The sequence below is a fragment of the Etheostoma spectabile genome, unplaced genomic scaffold (genome assembly GCF_008692095.1).
Source record: "Etheostoma spectabile isolate EspeVRDwgs_2016 unplaced genomic scaffold, UIUC_Espe_1.0 scaffold00019203, whole genome shotgun sequence".
Classification (NCBI taxonomy): domain Eukaryota; kingdom Metazoa; phylum Chordata; class Actinopteri; order Perciformes; family Percidae; genus Etheostoma; species Etheostoma spectabile.
Genome location: NW_022604737.1, coordinates 2109 through 21648, shown reverse-complemented (window position 1 = coordinate 21648; position 19540 = coordinate 2109). Strand labels below are relative to the sequence as shown.

Genomic DNA, 19540 nt, shown 5'->3' with positions numbered 1-19540 from the left:
CAAACAGTGGTGATCTTGGTTGGCAAGTGTACAGAAAGCCAGTCAAATCTTTGTTGTAGTCCAAAATGTGGGGCCTCCTGCAGGACCTTTAACCTGAGCCTTCAAGTTTCTATCATGTAGAAAGAAGCAGAGGATGGAACAATTTGGAGGCGTTACAGAGAACTAGCTTCACAAAGCTGCCGTGACCCGGATTGGACCGGGGTTGCTGCAGCACAACGCAGAGTACTAACCACTATACGATCACGGCCCCTTGGTACCAGTAGGGCCTTGTTGTTATGAAAGCATAGTGGGAACTCTGAATATCAACTGTACTGGTATTTTCCCGTTTTCCCTGATTGTTGACTAATAAATGAAAATTTTATGGATGGTTTATCTAGCACTGCGGATTCTGTCCTTCAGGGAAAATTTTTTTTTTTTTCAAGAAAGATGATTAGCAAGCCAAAACAGAAAAACAACAGCAAGAGCTTGATTATTGTTGTAGTTGACGACACCAAGAGGCTTAGATTACTTTTAACTCATCATTTGGCTCTTTATAGATATACATTTTCTTTGTAGAGTTTGTACTGGGGGGTAAGTTGGAAATGACGAACAAGGGATTTAGTCACTAAAGACAGTACGAGCTAGCCAGGAGTCGAACCTAGAGTCCAAAGTCAGACTCTTTATCCATTGCGCCAAAGCTGGGGATCAACAGTCTCATAGGGGGGTGGAAGAAGAGGAAAAAGGGGAAGAGGGAGTGAAGAAGGAAAAAGACGAAAAGTAAGAGGAAAAAGGAGGAAAAAAGAGGAAATGAGAGAAAATGAGAAAGATGCTAATTACACACAAGGAAAATCACATCTACAAAAATAATCTGACAGTCGGACTCCCTGATGGTCTAGTGGCTAGGATTTGGCGCTCTCACCGCCGCGGCCCGGGTTCAATTCCCGGTCAGGGAATGGTCAGGACTGACAGATACAGTTGTACATTTAAAAGAGAAAGTTCCTGGACTAGTTTTGGTTGATTTAGATTTGTCAAATTCTTCCTCATTAGTTTAAAGCTAACCCCAACACTTTTAAAGAGTACCATTTCCTTTAAATCAGACCCCGACAGCAGATGTATCCTTTTGTCATCATTGATGGGTCATAAACACTTCATCTGCCTCCATCTCAATGACAATTATTTTCATTTTTTCAAGCAGTAACTAAACCCCTAACCAACATTTTTAACTGAAAAACATGTACTTGAGTGTCAAATAATGTTTTGTTGGATTCACGTCAAATTTTGACATTTTAGTGCAATGCAAAGGTGCATAACGATTGCTTTCTGCTTACCTGGAGCGACACAAAGCAGGGGTGGCCAACTAGTCAAGAACAGCAAGAGACTGGGTATTTAAGACTACAAACTGACTATGTGACAGATGTGTAATCTGTCATGTCCTGCCTTCTGAAGCTCTAGCCAGGAGCCATTCCTCGCCTAAAAATATGAGTCATTCCGTAAGAGAAAGGAACTCACATATACAAGATAAATTTAATAAACGTGATTCCCTGATGGTCTAGTGACTAGGATTCGGCGCTCTCAACGCCGTGGCCCGGGTTCAATTCCCGGTCAGGCAATAGTCAGTACTTGACACACTTTACAAAAAAACTGTGATTTTACATACATTTTCCTGTTAACTTTACGATTATTTCTATTTTTTTAAATACAGAAAACACCAATACATTACAAAAATAAACTGTGAATTTAAGGGACAACTAGCACGTGTAAAACCACTTTGGGAGTGGAACATGGATGTGCAGAGATGGCTTTCAAACACATGCACCTTTTGACATTTTGACATGTCACAATGGGAAAGAAAAGGTATGAATAAAATGAATTATGGCTCAACTCAATTTTACATCATTACAGTAGACATAAGGCATTACCAAGTCAAGAAACTAAGTGTTGATAGTGAAGGGCAAATGAAGCTTTGGTGAAGCACTGAACCACTTGAGGAATTGGTTTGAAAATGGGTTTCATTACTAGAAGCTCAGTAACAGGGTGAAGGGCCAAGGCTGCATCTCCAAATTATCCCGACAAGACAGTGGACAGGAGGCTTTAGACTAGTACACTCACGGATACCATTCTTTTTAAAATAAAGCTTGATGGATTGTGTATTGTTTTATGGGTATTAGGTAAAGAGTGCTTGGGGAACAGAGGATGTGCTTGTGTAACTATGGCCGGGGGTATGTGGGACAGGGACCACTCATCAATTTTTATTAGGAACATTATTTTTCCACATTATTGGACTGGAAAACTCTGACTGTTGTTTGTGCATATGCACCAAAACAAGATTTTGGAATATTCTGCCTTCTTGGAGACCTTGAATAGAGTCCTGTATGGGGCTCCAGTAGGGAACTCCATAGTTCTGCTGGGGGACTTCAACGCACACGTGGACAATGGTGGAGATCCTTGGAGAGGCGTGATTGGGAGGAACGGCCAGCCGGATCTGAAACCGAGTGGTTTGTCTGTTGTTGGACTTCTGTGTTAGTCATGGATTGTCCTTACCAAACACCATGTTCAAACATAGGGTGCTCATAAGTGTACGTGAGTACGTGATGATTATCATTTTGGCCATAATTGTGCAGCACTAACTCAGAGTTCTGCATTCATAATGGACTGGAGGAAACGTAGTATTGGTTGAATGTACTTTTAGATAGATAAATAGATACTATAGATAGATAGAGTGGTTACGATAGATAGATACTATAGATAGATAGATACTTTATTCATCCCGAAGGAAAAATTTAGTGGCAAGACAACATAACATGAACACATATTCACCCATATACACATATGCACTCTCTTGAATATTAACACTTCTTACTGTACTTTATTCCAGTTTCTTGTAAAATTTAGACTATTTCAGGATTTTCTTTATGAAAATTGAAGTACTGTGAAGTGAATTTTGCAGTAAAAGAATTAATGCTTTAAGAAACAAGCACATGGACTGCTAATCAGCCTGTTAGCTCCTGCCCGAGGCTGCTAGCATATAAAATCCTCTCAAACTGACTAAAACCACGGAAAAATTACTTCAAATCAGACAACACAGCACAAATTAGAAGAGAGCTGAGACTTTAACGCTAGCAGTTAGCCACGAAGAAAAAATAAATCAGATTTATAAAACCGTGTGCATGCTCATCTATGTAATATTCTGTTCATAAATCACATATTACCTACAAGTGTGCATATGTGAATCAGCCTCTTATCTCTCCCTGTACACGCCCATTTTCATTTTAATAATATGTTGATATTTAAAGGATAACTTGTGTATATTTCAACCTGGACTCTATCCCCCCGTGGTTCTGTGTATGCAGTAGCATTTTGAAATACAATCTTTGAGGGGCTGGAAAACAGTGTAAAGACCTCCGAACTGGAGTGATGTGAACATTGAGGTAATATATACATTTATCATTACTTAACCATAATTTCATACAATCATAACTCAAGAAATGTACTCACGATATTAACACACACACACACACACACACACACACACACACACACACACCACACACACACCACACACACTTACTTTCTACATTTTCAGGATTTTAAATATTTAAATAATATTTAAGAAAGAAAAATTAGGTTATTGTTATTACTACACACATGTCAGGTTGATTTAATTATGTATACTGTATATTACATTTTATTTTGTAGTTTTTCCGTTATTATTTTTGTAACCGTTAAATAATTATTTGAATGTGTTCAGTGTTACAGTAAAATACAGGTTTTTTTTTTTAAAACTGTTGACCTACTTTGATTCTATGGTTGTTGTTAACTTCCGTCCAATCAGCTGTCGATGTGAGGGCAGAGGGGCGGGCCTTCGGCGGTGACGAGGAGAACGACCGTTATCCTGATGATGAAGAGAATCCGTTATCTCTACCAGACGCTGACTCGATGACCGGACAGAAGGTAAACATCCATATATGTAAACATATGGAAAACATACATACGTGTTTGTGTGTGTGTGTGTGTGTGTGTGTTAAAATCGTTTTACATCCATACAGTTTGTAAAAGTTATGATACCAACGGCTGTTAGCATCGTTAGCCCGCTAGCATCGTTAGCATCGTTAGCAGTTAGTGTAGCGCAAGCTAAAGTCCTTGTGGAGGGTGACCAGATGTCCCCGGTTTCCGGGAACAGTCCCCGGTTTTGGTGACCTGTCCCTGGAAATGTCCCCGGTGTTCACTGTGACTGACAGACCTGAAATAGGAATGAAAGAAAGAAAACACTGACCCAACTGACCTAACTGGCTCTATTAGCCTACAAGCTAGCTTGTAGGCTAATAGAGCCAGTTAGTAGTTGTTTTAAGTGAGTGAGTGAAACATAGACAGTTAAAGAAGTGGACCAACAGGTCCCGTTGCTCTGGACGGAGACCAGTGAAGTCTATTAGAAGCTCTTTCCCGGTGATGCTGAGCGTTACTGCGCAGTCTCCAACTGAGCTTGACGACGTAAATGTGACGTGAGCAACCTGTCTGAAAGTGTAGCGGTACGTACGTATTTACTGCTAACTAACATGCTAGTTAACATTAACATAGGCACAGGCTAATTACTGCTAACTAACATGCTAGTTAACATTAACATAGGCACAGGCTAATTACTGCTAACTAACATGTTAGTTAACATTAAAATAGGCACAGGCTAATTACTGCTAACTAACATGCTAGTTAAAATTAACATAGACACAGGCTAATTACGGCTAATTAACATGCTAGTTAACATTAACATAGGCACAGGCTAATTACTGCTAACTAACATGCTAGTTAAAATTAACAGACACCGGCTAATTACTGCTAACTAACATGTTAGTTAACATTAAATAGGCACAGGCTAATTACTGCTAACTAACATGCTAGTTAAAATTAACAGACACCGGCTAATTACTGCTAACTAACATGCTAGTTAAAATTAACATAGACACAGGCTAATTACTGCTAATTAACATGCTAGTTAACATTAACATAGGCACAGGCTAATTACTGCTAACTAACATGGTAGTTAACATTAACATAAAAGAGACACAAATACAGTAATCAACATTGTATCGTCTTATAGTCTAAGACAGCGGGGGGCAGAAGGTTACGTCCTGGTATGAAGCAAAAGGTTTCTTTCTATATGTGAGATGCCAGACTTGACCTAATCATTTCTTTAGAGGGGGGGGGACAATATGGCCGTCTGATCTACTCTTCACTGAGACAACAGATGATAATTAAACAGCTTGATATGGAGCATTCACCACTGAATTAAATCAAATCTTCTCTACCCGACTGCAGCATACTTTAGCATAAATACATTGTTTTTAACTTTTCATAACTCAACACTGTCAACAGGCTTATCTGCTAACGTTAGCTACCGACAGTTACCTTGGAACAATCCAGCAAATAGACCGAGCTTTAATGCGTTACCTGAAATATATCTTAAAATAAACAAACAATTGCTGATTTTTATGTTTCTGAAATGTGATCATTTGAAGCTTTTCTGTGTCGTACGTTAGGGAAAGAGATATGAATCCCAATTACTTTGGTTTCTATTGAAATCAGGATTATTTAACAGGATTCCTTGTTGTCTCTTAGAAAGATGTTTTCATTTATTAAAGTTAAAAACAGCTTTAAATGGGATTTTTTTTGTTTTGTTCTTTTACTGTAGAGGAAACGCTCTGGCTTGTTTGTTTTCTTTAAACCAATCAGAATAGTCGTGGGTGGGGCTAAACTCTGGATGCAACAACTTTGGCTCTGCTACATAGTCTCAGGAAGGAACTGTTCACCCTGATAGAAGAAACACATGTGCATGTTGACAGAGAGCAGACACACACACACACACACACTATTTCAATGTGCTGCATCCATGGCTTATCAGTCTGCGTAACATTACTTCGTCCTCAGCAATCCTGCTCCAATCACTCCCAAAACATCCCAGTTAGATATAAGATGGCTAACGTTAACATATTCTTTGGGAATCTTTACAGTGATTCCCTTAAAGAAGCGACCAGGCCGGCCTTGTTGCACCATCAAAACATCTTTCTGAACTTTCCATTTTCACACAGGAACATCTGGAGATGTTCTGCTAAATGAGGTGTGGTTGGTCCAGGCTACTGTGCATGTAGCTTGTAGCTCCAGTTAATAACTTTTGGGCCTTACATTTTAGTAGTTCTTTCAGTCTGAATGCAGGAGATACTTGAACCTCTGGAGTCCTATGGATTGGTCCCCTCATCAGCCCTTGCATTTTCTCCAGAATATTTTTATTTAATCTAGTAAAACACTAGAATTCACTCACACCTCCCATTAGTTCTTCTTACCCTTGTAATATTATCTCTGCATGTCTCCCCCCCCTCCTTGGGTCTACCAGAAGCACCTTCAGAAGACGGCAGCTGGCGACCAAAGCAGGAAAGGAATGCAAGAAGGAGGAGGAAGAGGAGTATGTGGTGGAGAAGGTTTTGGACCGCAGAGTGGTGGAGGGAAGAGTAGAGTTTCTGCTGAAATGGAAGGGCTTCTCGGAGTAAGTATGAGTCTAGAATATTAATACTTGGTGTCCTTGGTCTGTGTGATATATATACACTGTGTGTATATATATCATTATCATATAACTCAATGCATTTCCTTTATTTTCATGACTATTTACATTGTAGATTATCACTGAAGGCATCAAAACTATGAATGAACACACGTGGAATTCTGAAAAGTGTGAAATAACTGAAAACATGTCTTATATTCTAGTTTCCTCAAAGTACCCCCCTTTACTGTGATTACTGCTTTGCACACTCTTGGCATTCTCTTGAATGGTAGTCACCTGAAATGGTTTCCCAACAGTCTTGAAGGAGTTCCCAGAATGCTCAGCACTTGTTGGCCCTTTTCCCTTCACTCTGCGGTCCAGCTCTCCCCAAACAATCTGGATTGGGTTCAGGTCCGGTGACTGTGGAAGCGCAGCACTCTATCACTCTCCTTCTTGGTCAAATAGCCCCTACACAGCCTGGAGGAGTGTTTGGAGTCATTGTCCTGTTGAAAAATAAATGATGGTCCAACTAAACGCAAACCAGATGGGATGGAATGTTGCTGCAGGATGCTGTGGTAGCCATGATGGTTCAGTATGCCTTCAATTTTGAATAAATCCCCGACAGTCTCACCAGCAAAGCACCCCACACCATCACACCTCCTCCTCCATGCTTCACGGTGGGAACCAGGCATGTAGAACCCATCCGGTCACCTTTTCTCTGTCGCACAAAGACACAGCGGTTGGAACCAAAGATCTCAAACTTGGACTCATCAGACCAAAGCCCAGATTTCCACTGGTCTAATGTCCATTCCTTGTGTTTCTTGGCCCAAACAAATCTATTCTGCTTGTTGTGTCTCCTTAGCAGTGGTTTCCTAGCTACTATTTGACCATGAAGGCCTGATTCAGTCTCCTCTTAACAGTTGTTCTAGAGATATGCCTGCTGCTAGAACTCTGTGTCGTATTCATCTGGTCTCTAATCTGAGCTGCTGTTAACTTGTGATTTCTGAGGCTGGGGACTCAGATGAACTTATCCTCAGCAGCAGAGGTGACTCTTGGTCTTCCTTTCCTGGGGCGGTCCTCATGTGTGCCAGTTTCGTTGTAGCGCTTGATGGTTTTAGCCGCTGCACTTGGGGACACATTGAAATTTTCCGGACTGACTGACCTTCATTTCTTAAAGTAATGATGGCCACTCATTTCTCTTCACTTAGCTGATTGGTTCATGCCATAATATGAATTGTAACAGTTGTCCAATAGGGCTGTCGGCTGTGTATCAACCTGACTTCTGCACAACACAACTGATGGTCCCAACTTCATTAATAAGGCAAGAAAATCCTCTAATTAACTCTGAAAATGCCCACCTGTGAAGTGGAAACCATTTCAGGTGACTACCTCATGAAGTTTATTGAGAGAACACCAAGAGTTTGCAGCACTATCAAAAAAGCAAAGGGGGGCTACTTTGAAGAAACTAGAATATAAGACATGTTTTCAGTTATTTCACAGTTTTTTGTTAAGTACATAATGCCACATGTGTTCATTCATAGTTGTGAGGCCTTCAGTGATAATCTACAATGTAAATAGTCATGAAAATAAAGGAAACGCATTGAATGAGAAGGTGTGTTCAAACTTTTGGCCTGTACTGTATATGTGTGTGTATGCAAATAATCTACAGCATAGATTGCAGCATTGTATCATGCCCTCAAAGTTGACATAAGTTGCAGACCCACAAATAACCTTACAAGATGGCAATAGAAAAAAGGAATAATAGGAATGACAATTAGAGTGAGAATGGATTGTCTGAAAACAAAGTGTGAGGAGATGTTCTTCTGTCTGCACTCACCTTTCCAGTGAGGATAACACATGGGAGCCGCAAGACAACCTGGACCTGGACCTTATCGCCGAGTACATGCAGAAACACAAGGAGACGGAGGAGAAGAAGAAGAAGGAGGGCAAGAGGAAAGGTGTCAGGGAGGAGGAGGTGAGTGAAGAAAAGAGGGTACTCCAGACTGAAGAGTCCCAAAATCTAATCTCAATATTAATGAATGCACACAGAGGGTTTCACAAATGTCTTAAGGATTTATATATAAATGACTCTCGTCATTACAATATGCACGTGCATATTACATACATACATACATACATACATACATGCAAAATAGGAAGGCTAGGCAATTCCAGTTGCTTCGGCGAAAGAGAGCGGATGACAGTTGGCTTGAGTCCAGTAGAGCAGACGGCTCTGCAGAGTCGCGTAATTACGACTTCATGACTTTTCATGAACAGCTGAAGGAGCGGCGGTGTACATAGCAGAAACCCTGTTGTGCGTCTGCCCTATACCGTGGCGGGCCGCCATCAACATACCAACACTAAAAGACGGCGGCTGTGGATCAGTGGTAGAGCGGTCGCCTGCCAATTGGAAGGATGGTGCATGGACTGCAATTCCTGCAGTCCTATGTCAAAGTCAAAAACACTGAACACTGAGTACGGGGTGTACTTGTACAGCAGCCTCGGCCCCAGTGTACTTGTGTGGTGTGAATGGTTCTTGTATTATGTAGAAGAACTTTGAGTAGTCGTTGACACTAGAAAAGTGCTAAAGAGAGCAGTCCATTTATCGTTTTAGTCCAAAGAGAACTTGGGTATGTTAGCCGAGTTTTAGTCAAACCATTTTTGTCTTTTTTTAAATATTATTTAGACAGACACATGTTAGATAAGAGCCAGGGCTCCTGGGCTCTACAACACGTTGTTGTGCGGCTCAAGCAGAGGGACCGCAGAGTTAGCTAACGTTAACTTTTCCCTGACAACGGAGTTGGATTTGCCTTTTTTGCGGACCAGACACTGCTCTGGCTGCTCTCCTTCTAACATCTTTACTCGTGCTGAGTTTTTAAATTCCACTGGATGCCCCCCTGACTGCTGAGAGGTTTTATGGCTTCGGGAAGGGCAGATGTGCGCATGCGTGTGTCATTCACAACACAAGACAAAAAAAGAGTGTTCTTCAATACAGAACATTTTTTTCTCGATTATAATATATTTGTATTTTATTTGACTCGTTGGAGTCAAAATCTAAATTAAAATCAGAATTCAATTAATTGCAAACATATCCTTTGGGAATCTTTACAGTTATTCCCTTAAAGAAGTGACCAGGTCTGCCTTGTTGCCCCATTAAAACGTCTTTCTGAACTTTCCATTTTCACACAGGAACATCTGGAGATGTTCTGCTAAATGAAGTGTGGTTGATCCAGACTACTGTGCATGTAGCTTGTAGCTCCAGTTAATGACTTTTGGGCCTTACATTTTAGTAGTTCTTTCAGTCTGAATGCAGGAGATACTTGACACTCTGGAGTCCTATGGATTGGTCCCTCATCAGCCCTTTCATTTTCTCCATTCAAACAGAAGATTTTAATCTAGTAAAACACGGTCAACTACAACTCAGTCACACCTCCATTAGTTCTTCTAACCCTTGTATATTATCTCTGCATGCCCCCCCCCCCTTGGGTCTACTAAAGGCATCTTCAGCAGACGGCAAGCTGGCGACCAGAGCAGGAAAGAAGGGCGAGGAGGAGGTGGAAGAGGAAGATGAGGAGTATGTGGTGGAGAAGGTTTTGGACCGCAGAGTGGTGAAGGGAAGAGTAGAGTTTCTGCTGAAATGGAAGGGCTTCTCAGAGTAAGTATGAGTCTAGAATATTAATGCTTGGTGTTCTTGGTCCTGAGATATATATATATTTACATATTGCAAATAAGTGTCAGCATGGTATCATGCCTTCAAAGTTGAAGGTTTGGTATTTTGACACTATGTTGCAGACCCACAAATAACCTTACAAGATGGCAATAGAAAAAAGGAATAATATGAATGATAATTAGAGTGAGAATTGTCTAAAAACAAAGTGTGAGGAGATGTTCTTCTGTCTGCACTCACCTTTCCAGTGAGGAGAACACATGGGAGCCGCAAGAAAACCTGGACCTGGACCTTATCACCGAGTACCTGCAGAAACACAAGGAAACGGAGGAGAAGAAGAAGAAGAAGAAGAAAAAGAAGGAGGGCAAGAGGAAAGGTGTCAGGGAGGAGAAGGTGAGTGAAGGAAAGAGGGTACTCCAGACTGAAGATTCACATAAATCTAATCTCAATATTAATGAATGCACACAGAGGGTTTAACAAATGTCTTTTTGGATTTATATATTATACCGTAATTCCTCAAAGAAAAACCGGTAGTCAATTAAACTGCGGCCCTCTGATAGTGGTCGGGGGGGCAACACGGATAAATAAAGGCCGGGAAAAATCAGTGTGGATAATCTCCTCGGTGCCTTTCATATAATGTGCAGTCACATTTATCGTAATGTACATTTCTACTAATTTAACTTAACAGATTCAACAATATATTCATGCTTTGTTTTTCTGGATTATGGTTGTAATGTAGAGTATTATTTTTTTGTGATCAAATTTAGATTTTTGATCTAATTAAGAAACAAAGCGTGCCAATCAATCCCCTGAGTCTGAGAGGCTGATGACCCCTAGTCAGACACTCCCACAAAGAAAAGTTTCCAGCACTACCAATCCCAGACCATCCCCCGGTTGTTCCTGCCTGGCTCAAGGCCGCTAACAAAAAGGCCAGACAGATATATCAATCCAAACTTTATTAACACACACACACACACACACAGAGCGTAACCATGGTAATGCAGCAGGAGACACAGACATGCTGTAAAACGATGCTTCTGGTTTTACTTAGCTCGCTCCACCATGGCACCTTACTAACTCACTCACTCTGTCTGTTGATATACAAACGCAGATCAATGGACATTCATGTATTGTTGGGGGGTGTATCAGGCCACCCCCCTTTCGACCAATCATTACATCTTTGTATGCAAAGCCATTACATACAGTTGTGTTCAGAATAACAGCTGTTTTTAAAGAAGTGAATAATGATCAAAATCCTTAGAATAGCTTTTAATTCCATAATACCAATGCATTAGGAACACTGCCCATTCATTTCCAAATCAGAACATCACCAACATTGATCAAGTCTGTGTTCTACCTTTACAGGAAATTAAGAAAAAGGAATATTAGCAGTATTTGCATTTTTCTTTACAAACTCAAATGTTTACTGTATAAACTGAAAAATGTGTCAGGGTTTGAATCCCTGCACTAATATTTAGTTGCATAACCATTATTTCTGAGAACTGCTTCATATCTGTGTTGCATGGAGTCACCTGTGATCAGGTATTCCAGCCCAGGACCATTGAACTACATCCCATAATTCCTCTGCATTACTGGGTCTGGACTCAGAAACGGCATTTATGATGTCACCCTACAAGTGTTCTCTGGGATTGAGGTCCGGGGGTTGGGCTGGCCGCTCCATAACATCCATCTGGTTCATCTGGAACCAAGACTTTGCTCCTTCCTGGTGTGTTTGGGTCCTTGTCTTGTTGAAAGACCCGTTTCAAAGGCATTTCCTCTTCAGCATAAGGCAACATGACCTCTTCAAGTATTCTGATGTATTGGAACTGATCCATGATCCCTGGTATGTGATAAACAGGCCCAACACCACAGTATGAGAAACATCCCATAACCAGCATGCTTTACTGTCTTCATAGTGGACTGGGGCTTGATTTCAGTGCAGGGGGGTCGGAGGACATTTGAAATGATTTTGGCAGAGCAGCTTATAATCTTCTGCACTTCTTTATATGTTTTCCCCTCTCATATCAACTTTTTAATCAAAGTCCTCTGTTCCTCAGAGCAATGCCTGGAACGAGCCATTTTGCTGAGTATTTTCAGTGTGTGTACAAAATGTACTGTACATCAAAGCTATTTTTTAAACATCCATGACCACGACATATGCGCCTGGGTTTGTCAGTTTGTTGAGGCGTCAGTGATGCTCAGCAGTTTTATTCCAGAGCAGAAATGCTTGAGGAAATGTAGCTTGTGTGGACAATACCACATTACACTACCATATTACTTACTTACACAATACTGCTGGCTATAGAAGTTTGATTTAGCAAAAACAACCTAAAACAAAAGGTCAAAGGTCAACTGGTGGACCTCATTGCTAATGCCTATCAGGGACAATGGTTCCAATTTACTTTACTGGAGTAGAGCTGTTCCAGCAACATGAAGACAACACAGTAACCCCTACAGATACCAGTGAAAGCTAAAAATCTGTGGGAAAATGTTACATTTACAACTTTCCCAGCACTAAAATCCCGGATGATCCCCCATTTGTTACCGGCTGGCTAAAGGCTGGCAACAAAATGGAGGCCACACATAAATTGATCAAAAGTAGTTTATTTATCACAAACTAACCAACAATGGATGCATGGATTCCCATAATGCAACTCCATAATAGTGATGTTGGCAGATAATTAACCCTCATGTCGTCCTCGGGTCAAAATGACCTGTTGTCCTACATCAGTGTTCTTTTTAATTACCCAAAATAACATGATTGATTCCACACAACGCTCTTTGCCAAGTACAAATCTCTACTTTCATTAATTTTGGGTGTATTATTCAATTATATAGCATTTGGAGAAAACGTTGAAGTGTTTTTAAATAGTTTTGAGTAAAAGTTGAAATATTCCAGTCTGTGATTATCATCAACATCCATTCCTTTAAGTTTATTCTAAATAATTCCTAATTTATGCTTTTCTCACTCAAACTTAGGTATAATTTCCTATACATGAGGTTTATTGACCATAAATTCCAAAAATAACTGTAAAAAAGTAAAAGTTAATAAGTTGGTGTAATGTATTGTTAAATGTCAAAAAAGTGACAAAAACTGAAGAAAAATTTAAAACATTCATACAAAGCCTCAACAAAAGTGTTATTTTCAATTTAACGGGAAGACAACACAAGGGTTAAGAAAAGTATTGCGTCAGTCAAACAATGTTTCATAGACATGCTCTAAATGTTGTTTCTAGTTTAAGATAGAGCTCTACAGCATGGCACCTCACTAACTCACTCTCTTGGTTTTTCTCTGTTGATAGAAACGGAGAGGAAGAGGAGTCAGACGTCACCGCTGTCAGCACTGTGACAAATCCTTCACAACATCAGGAAATTTAAAGATTCATCAGAGAGTTCACACTGGAGAGAAGCCGTACAGCTGTGATCAATGTGGGGAAACATTTTCTCGTAGTGGTAGCCTTAAAACTCACCAGCGCATTCACACTGGAGAGAAGCCGTACAGCTGTGAACAATGTGGGGAAACCTTTTCTCAGAGGGACACCTTAAAACTCACCAGCGCATTCACACTGGAGAGAAGCCCTACAGCTGTGAACAATGTGGGGAAACTTTTCTCGTAGTGGTAGCCTTAAAACTCACCAGCGCATTCACACTGGAGAGAAGCCGTACAGCTGTGAACAATGTGGGGAAACCTTTTCTCAGAGGGGACACCTTAAAACTCACCAGCGCATTCACACTGGAGAGAAGCCGTACAGCTGTGAACAATGTGGGGAAACCTTTTCTCATAGTGGTAGCCTTAATACTCACCGGCGCACTCACACTGGAGAGAAGCCGTACTGGTGTGAACAATGTGGGGAAACCTTTTCTCAGAGGGGACACCTTAAAACTCACCAGCGCACTCACACTGGAGAGAAGCCGTACAGCTGTGTACAATGTGGGGAAACCTTTTCTCATAGTGGTAGCCTTGATACTCACCGGCGCACTCACACTGGAGAGAAGCCGTACTGGTGTGAACAATGTGGGGAAACCTTTTCTCAGAGTAGTAACCTTAAAACTCACCAGCGTATTCACACTGGAGAGAAGCCGTACAGCTGTGAACAATGTGGGGCAACGTTTTCTCAGAGTAGTAACCTTAAAAGACACCAGCGCATTCACACTGCCTCGTTGTGAACATGTTTCAGAGCCAAGCTGTGTCCTCCTCCTCATGCCCTGATAGCTGTGTTGTTATATTCTGATCTTCTCTCCACATTGAAGGCTGACTAGCAGTAACTTTATCTTCTGAGCAGCATGTATGTTATTGTGAATCAGCTGGCCTGTTTTCTGCCTTTCTTCAGAACCCTTTACCATTTAGGCACCAGAATCGGTGCCTGAACCCATAATTTTAAAAATATATTTTTTAAATGTATATGTAAAAAAAAAAAAAAAAGGGAGCACAAAAAGACAGTAAGCAACATTTAAGAATGGCTTGTTTATTTCTATATGGTCCAAATTAAATGTAAAAAAATGTAATAATAATCCAGTAATTGCTGCTAAATGACAAAAACAACCACTAGATGGAAAAAGGCAGCGCTGGTATTTCAGTAGCACCGAAATGAGGCCCCAAAATCCCCGTTACTATTCGGTCCGACCGGGTCTTAAGGCACCGGTGCCGTACTAGGAGAAGCCCAAAGGAGAACATTAAGACGTTTAAAGACATGTTTGAAACTTTTTTTATTTGGTTTTATTTTGTAAAAACTTTCTTCTCATCTCTAGAAACATACACATTTTTTTGGGCTGACAAGATGTCAGTGTAATTTTAATTTTAGGAATACATTTTTGTCACCCTTATAATGTAAATTGTTCAAACAGTCCTCTCATCATTACCAACACACTAGAAGTTGGCCATTTTAATTGTACGCCTTCAAGTTATTGTTGTTTTGTAGTTTCTTATGTTTGTATTGTACTGTTAAAATTGCCTAAATTTTTAATAAGGGCAATAAAGTGCAATTTGTTTACCTTTACGAGTGCAAGCCTTTTTCACAGCTAAAAGAAAACAAGGTCCTCTTCTGAAAATGCAAAATCTAAATCAGTTCATCTGTCATGTTGTCGTCCTTCCTGGTCTTAGTGTAGCTATGTATGTTTTCAAAACTGGCAGATGATCACTGACATCATTTGTTATTAGTCCACTTTCAACTTTATAGACAGTGACGTTGGTAAATATATTATCAATTAGTGTAGAAGTATTGGTTGTAATCTGGTTGGTCGAGTGATTGAGGGATACAACCGGGACTGTACACCAGATTAATGAACTCTGTTGTTTTGTTGTGGTCTTGTGGGTTGAGCAAGTCAATATTGAAATCTCAGCAGATAAAAAAAACATTTTGAAATACTGAATATTACTGAATATTTCTGTAATTATTTCCTTAAACATGTCATTATTCGATCCCGGTTTCCTATACATGCAGCTATTAGAATGTTTTTAGATTTTCTATTTCAATTTGTACTGTGATGCATTCCATGATTTGTATCTAAAACAAAATACATTTTAGTAACTATTTGACATTATTATCTTTGGTCAATATATAATGCAACCCCCCACCCTTTGATTGTTTCCTATTGATGAATGATAGTTCATATTCCTCAATCTCTACCAACTCCGGTTGTTCTACCGTGAGCCAAGTCTCTGTTATTGCAAATGCTGTGAACATTTTGTTCCTTTGTTTCAGTACTGTTTAATTTTTTAAAGGTTTGCAATAAAGCTCCTGCAGTTAAAATTCAAAGTTTGTTGTAAATCTTACAATTCCTTGCCCATGTTGCCTGGATCTTGTTTTGTTTCTGAGTATGCGTGCTTTCTTGGCGATATCAGCATTTTTGTTGCTGAGCTGTTCGTTGATGTAAACTTGGGTGCCTTTTAATTTCCTTCCTTGTCTGAGGAGTGCTGACTTTTTCTTTCTGTTGGTGAACTGGATTATTACCAATGGAGTGGCCGTTTTGTTTTTGCTCGGCAGAGTATGACAATCCTCAATGCCTCCGCTGTCAACATAAATGCCTTTGAAATCCAAAAAGAAAATTGGCTGTTGTTCCAGCGTCTCCTTCTCTCTCCTTCTCACTCGGCCTGGCAGTGGTGTATTCAATCTCCTCAACCTCATCGGGTAGGATTGCATTTTTCTTAGGTGGCATATTCTCCTGGGCCTGGTGGTGGCTGGCTGCACCAGAGCACCTGAGATGTCAGGTTTTCATTCTCCAACTCTTAGCAGGATCTGGCCATGTCGTAAATAGTAGGGCCGAGGCCTCAAAACTGAGAATATATTGGGGCGTGATATTTAAATTGCATTTATCAATGTACGACCATTCTTACTCTCTGATTGGTGTGATACGAACGTTTCATGAATCTCACGTGAAGCCTGTCGTAAGAGGATTTCTGCGCTCATATCTGCGCTGGATTTCTACGTTAGGTTGATAAATGAGGGCCATTAGCTCTAAAGATTTGATTCAATACATAACTGAAGTGAACACACGAATGAGAAGCACAATGGTGTTATTTGTTTACCTTGTCATAAGCTAAAGCCTTTTTCCAAAGCTACAAGAAAACAAGGTGCTCTTCTGCAAACGCACAGCTGGGAGTGCTTGAGAGCACTTTGAGGTGCAGAGGGATTTTCGTCTGAGATGCTTCGGGTGTTTTTAGGGGTGAGCCCAAATAGTCATCGAACAACAAAGACAAGAGAGCGATCATGCGGGGGAACCGGGGTATTGAAGTCTTGTCCATGCAACCGATGGATGTGATCAAAACCTGTGTACAGCCCAACCACTTACCAATCACATAACTGGAAAGTCAATATTACGGGTAGTGGATCTTGATTTGGCAAAATGGACAGTAGACTGCCAGAACATTAATTTTCATGGCGCTGTCAACACTTTTACAGCAGTTATATTATGATTCATCTCACCATGGAAACCAGGTTGAGGTTTCAGAGTGTCTCCAGCAGAGGATGGTTTCAATCCATCGACCTCTGGGTTATAGGCCCAGCTCACTTCCGCTGCGCCACTCTGCTGAAAATCACCCCAGATGGACTTGAAGACTTGAACCCACAATCCCTGGCTTAGGAGGCCAGTGCCTTATCCATTAGGCCACTGGGGCTTTACATTAACCATGTACACCAGTTCAGGAGAAATACATATACAGTTCTGGTGACATAAGGAAACAGTGACCTTGACCTTTGACTTCCAAAATCGAAATCAGTTCATCCGCGACTCCAAGTGGTTATGTATGCCAAATTTAAAGGGACTCCCTCTAGGCATTCAGAGATATTGCATTCACTTCACAAGAATCAGGAACATGGAGGCAGCAGGTGTCTCCAACCACAGATCCAGAGCCAGAAACACCTGCAGGAAGCGATCGGAGTTGCTTAATTTTCACAAGTACAAAAGGCTCGGCCAAACAGCAAAGCCCACCAAAAAGAGTTTCATCGGGGGGTTCCCCTTCAAGGAAGTCTTTAGTAAAAGGCAAAAGACTTGTGTATTGTGAAGAGAAACCAGAGTGAGTACAGCCATCTGCTCGAGAGCAGCAGAAAACCCTAGTGACCCAGTCCAAACCATCACGGTAAGCCTCACTGGGTGTCCAAACTAAAATGATAAGATGCAACTTGGTAGACTCCTTACTGATGTTTATATCTGATTTTACTTTTTTAAAATCAAGGCATTAAGATCAATTCCAAAAGATGATTTTTTTTAATTCCTCTTTTAGTCAACTCAGCATGGGTTCCTAAACGCATGCATACCACTGTATGCATGTATACCTGCATGCAATTCAAAATGTAGGCCAGTATGTACTTAAAAAAAAGAAACAGACCCGTATTGATACAAAAACAGAATTTGACAGCAGAAAGCACCAATTTAAGGACAGAGAAATCAGGAATATCACATAAAAGATAGTGTCAAGGTCTACCAAATGTTGCTGTTGGTGATTGGTTGCCACCGGTTCCCAAACCTTTCCTCGAATGTCACTCACAGATTATCCAGCCCCTGAGCTTGAACAGCAGAGCAGGGTGGCGCAGCGGAGCGTGTGGGCCCATAACCCAGAGGTCGATGGATCAAACCATTCTCTGCTATTGGTATGCTTTGGAGCAGTATTAAGTGTGTTCACGTTTATCAAAGCATCCGTTTCTGAAGTGAAATGTCTACATTTGCTGAAGAGTAATCTTAAGGCATGTCAATTATATTTCATCTATAAAAATGGAAACTACAGTTCTGATACCTGCCGTAACACCCATAAAAAGATTTCAGACACTGTTTGGTTTAAATGCAACTCCCGTTGGTCTTTGCCATCTGGGATTTTTTTTTTTTTTTAACCGTCATCTGGCTTCATTAAAGTCAATGCAGATATGAGAAACAGCATCTGCAGTCCCACGTGCCAGACTTTGTCTCAGTGTGACACACATGGTAGATGCAGGAAAAAACTGGAGAAGAGGCGTACAGGATGACCTAAACTGAGAACAGCTCACTCATTGTAAGTGCAATGATATGTTAAAGGATAACAATACTTTATCAAACCATAGGAATGTGTCCGAGGCCAGGTGAGGAATTAACGTAAAGATAAACAAGCACAGACACATGTTCAAATTTGATTAATTCAACAAATGTCTTAAATCCTCCAGCCAGTTCTTATTACACCAACATTTGCAGCATCCTGAGCCTTTTTCAGAAGGTTAGTACAAAAACTTAGCCTAGAGTAAAGTTATTTTTAAACATAAAAAAAGAAAAAAAAAAGACATTGCAACTTTTATTGCAAGACAAAAAGCTATACAAAAGCTCCCGCGAAAAAAATCTGGCATTTTAGACTGCAATTCTCACAAAAAAAAAAAAAAAAAAAAAAAAGCCCAAAAAGTCTGGAGGGACTGATGTCTCCGTCTGCTGAAAAGTACAATACATAACCATTTCCCCAGGTGTGTGTGCACGCATCTTTATGCTGGAGAGCACAATGATCTTTTGCAGGTCTCTGGTATGTGCACTTCCATGTGTTGGAAAGCACAATGTTACCATTACATGAGGTAGTTTGCAGCTGCCGGTTGTATTATGGTGTTTGTGGGGGCCGTGTATGTGTGCAGGTGTTTGGTGGGTCTTTACATGTGCTCATCTGCTGTAAAGCACAATAGTGCTCCATTGGAACTCCAGGTCAAAATTGACCTAGGAAAACAAAACACTATGTATTTAAAACCCTAATTTCAATGAAATCAGTAATTTTACTAGCAAAGATCATTGATAACCACCCATGTTATTTTTGGTTAATAGAAACTCATTTCTGATAAAGAAACTTAACATAAGTCAAATTTGACCCAAGACAAAAAGGAAAAAAGTTTTAAACAAAAATAGACTCAAGCCTACTAGTGGGGACT

The 19540-nt window shown here is 40.5% G+C and overlaps 2 non-coding genes across 2 annotated transcripts; one reads left to right on the top strand and one right to left on the bottom strand.

Moving 5' to 3' along the window:
• Nucleotides 1-860: 860 nt before the first annotated feature.
• Nucleotides 861-932, top strand: trnae-cuc (transfer RNA glutamic acid (anticodon CUC)). Its single transcript has one exon. It is a non-coding gene; the product is annotated as a tRNA-Glu (tRNA).
• Nucleotides 933-17576: 16644 nt separating this feature from the next.
• On the bottom strand, nt 17577-17687 carry LOC116684140 (U5 spliceosomal RNA). Its single transcript, XR_004330764.1, has one exon. It is a non-coding gene; the product is annotated as a U5 spliceosomal RNA (small nuclear RNA).
• Between the last annotated feature and the right edge of the window lie 1853 nt (nt 17688-19540).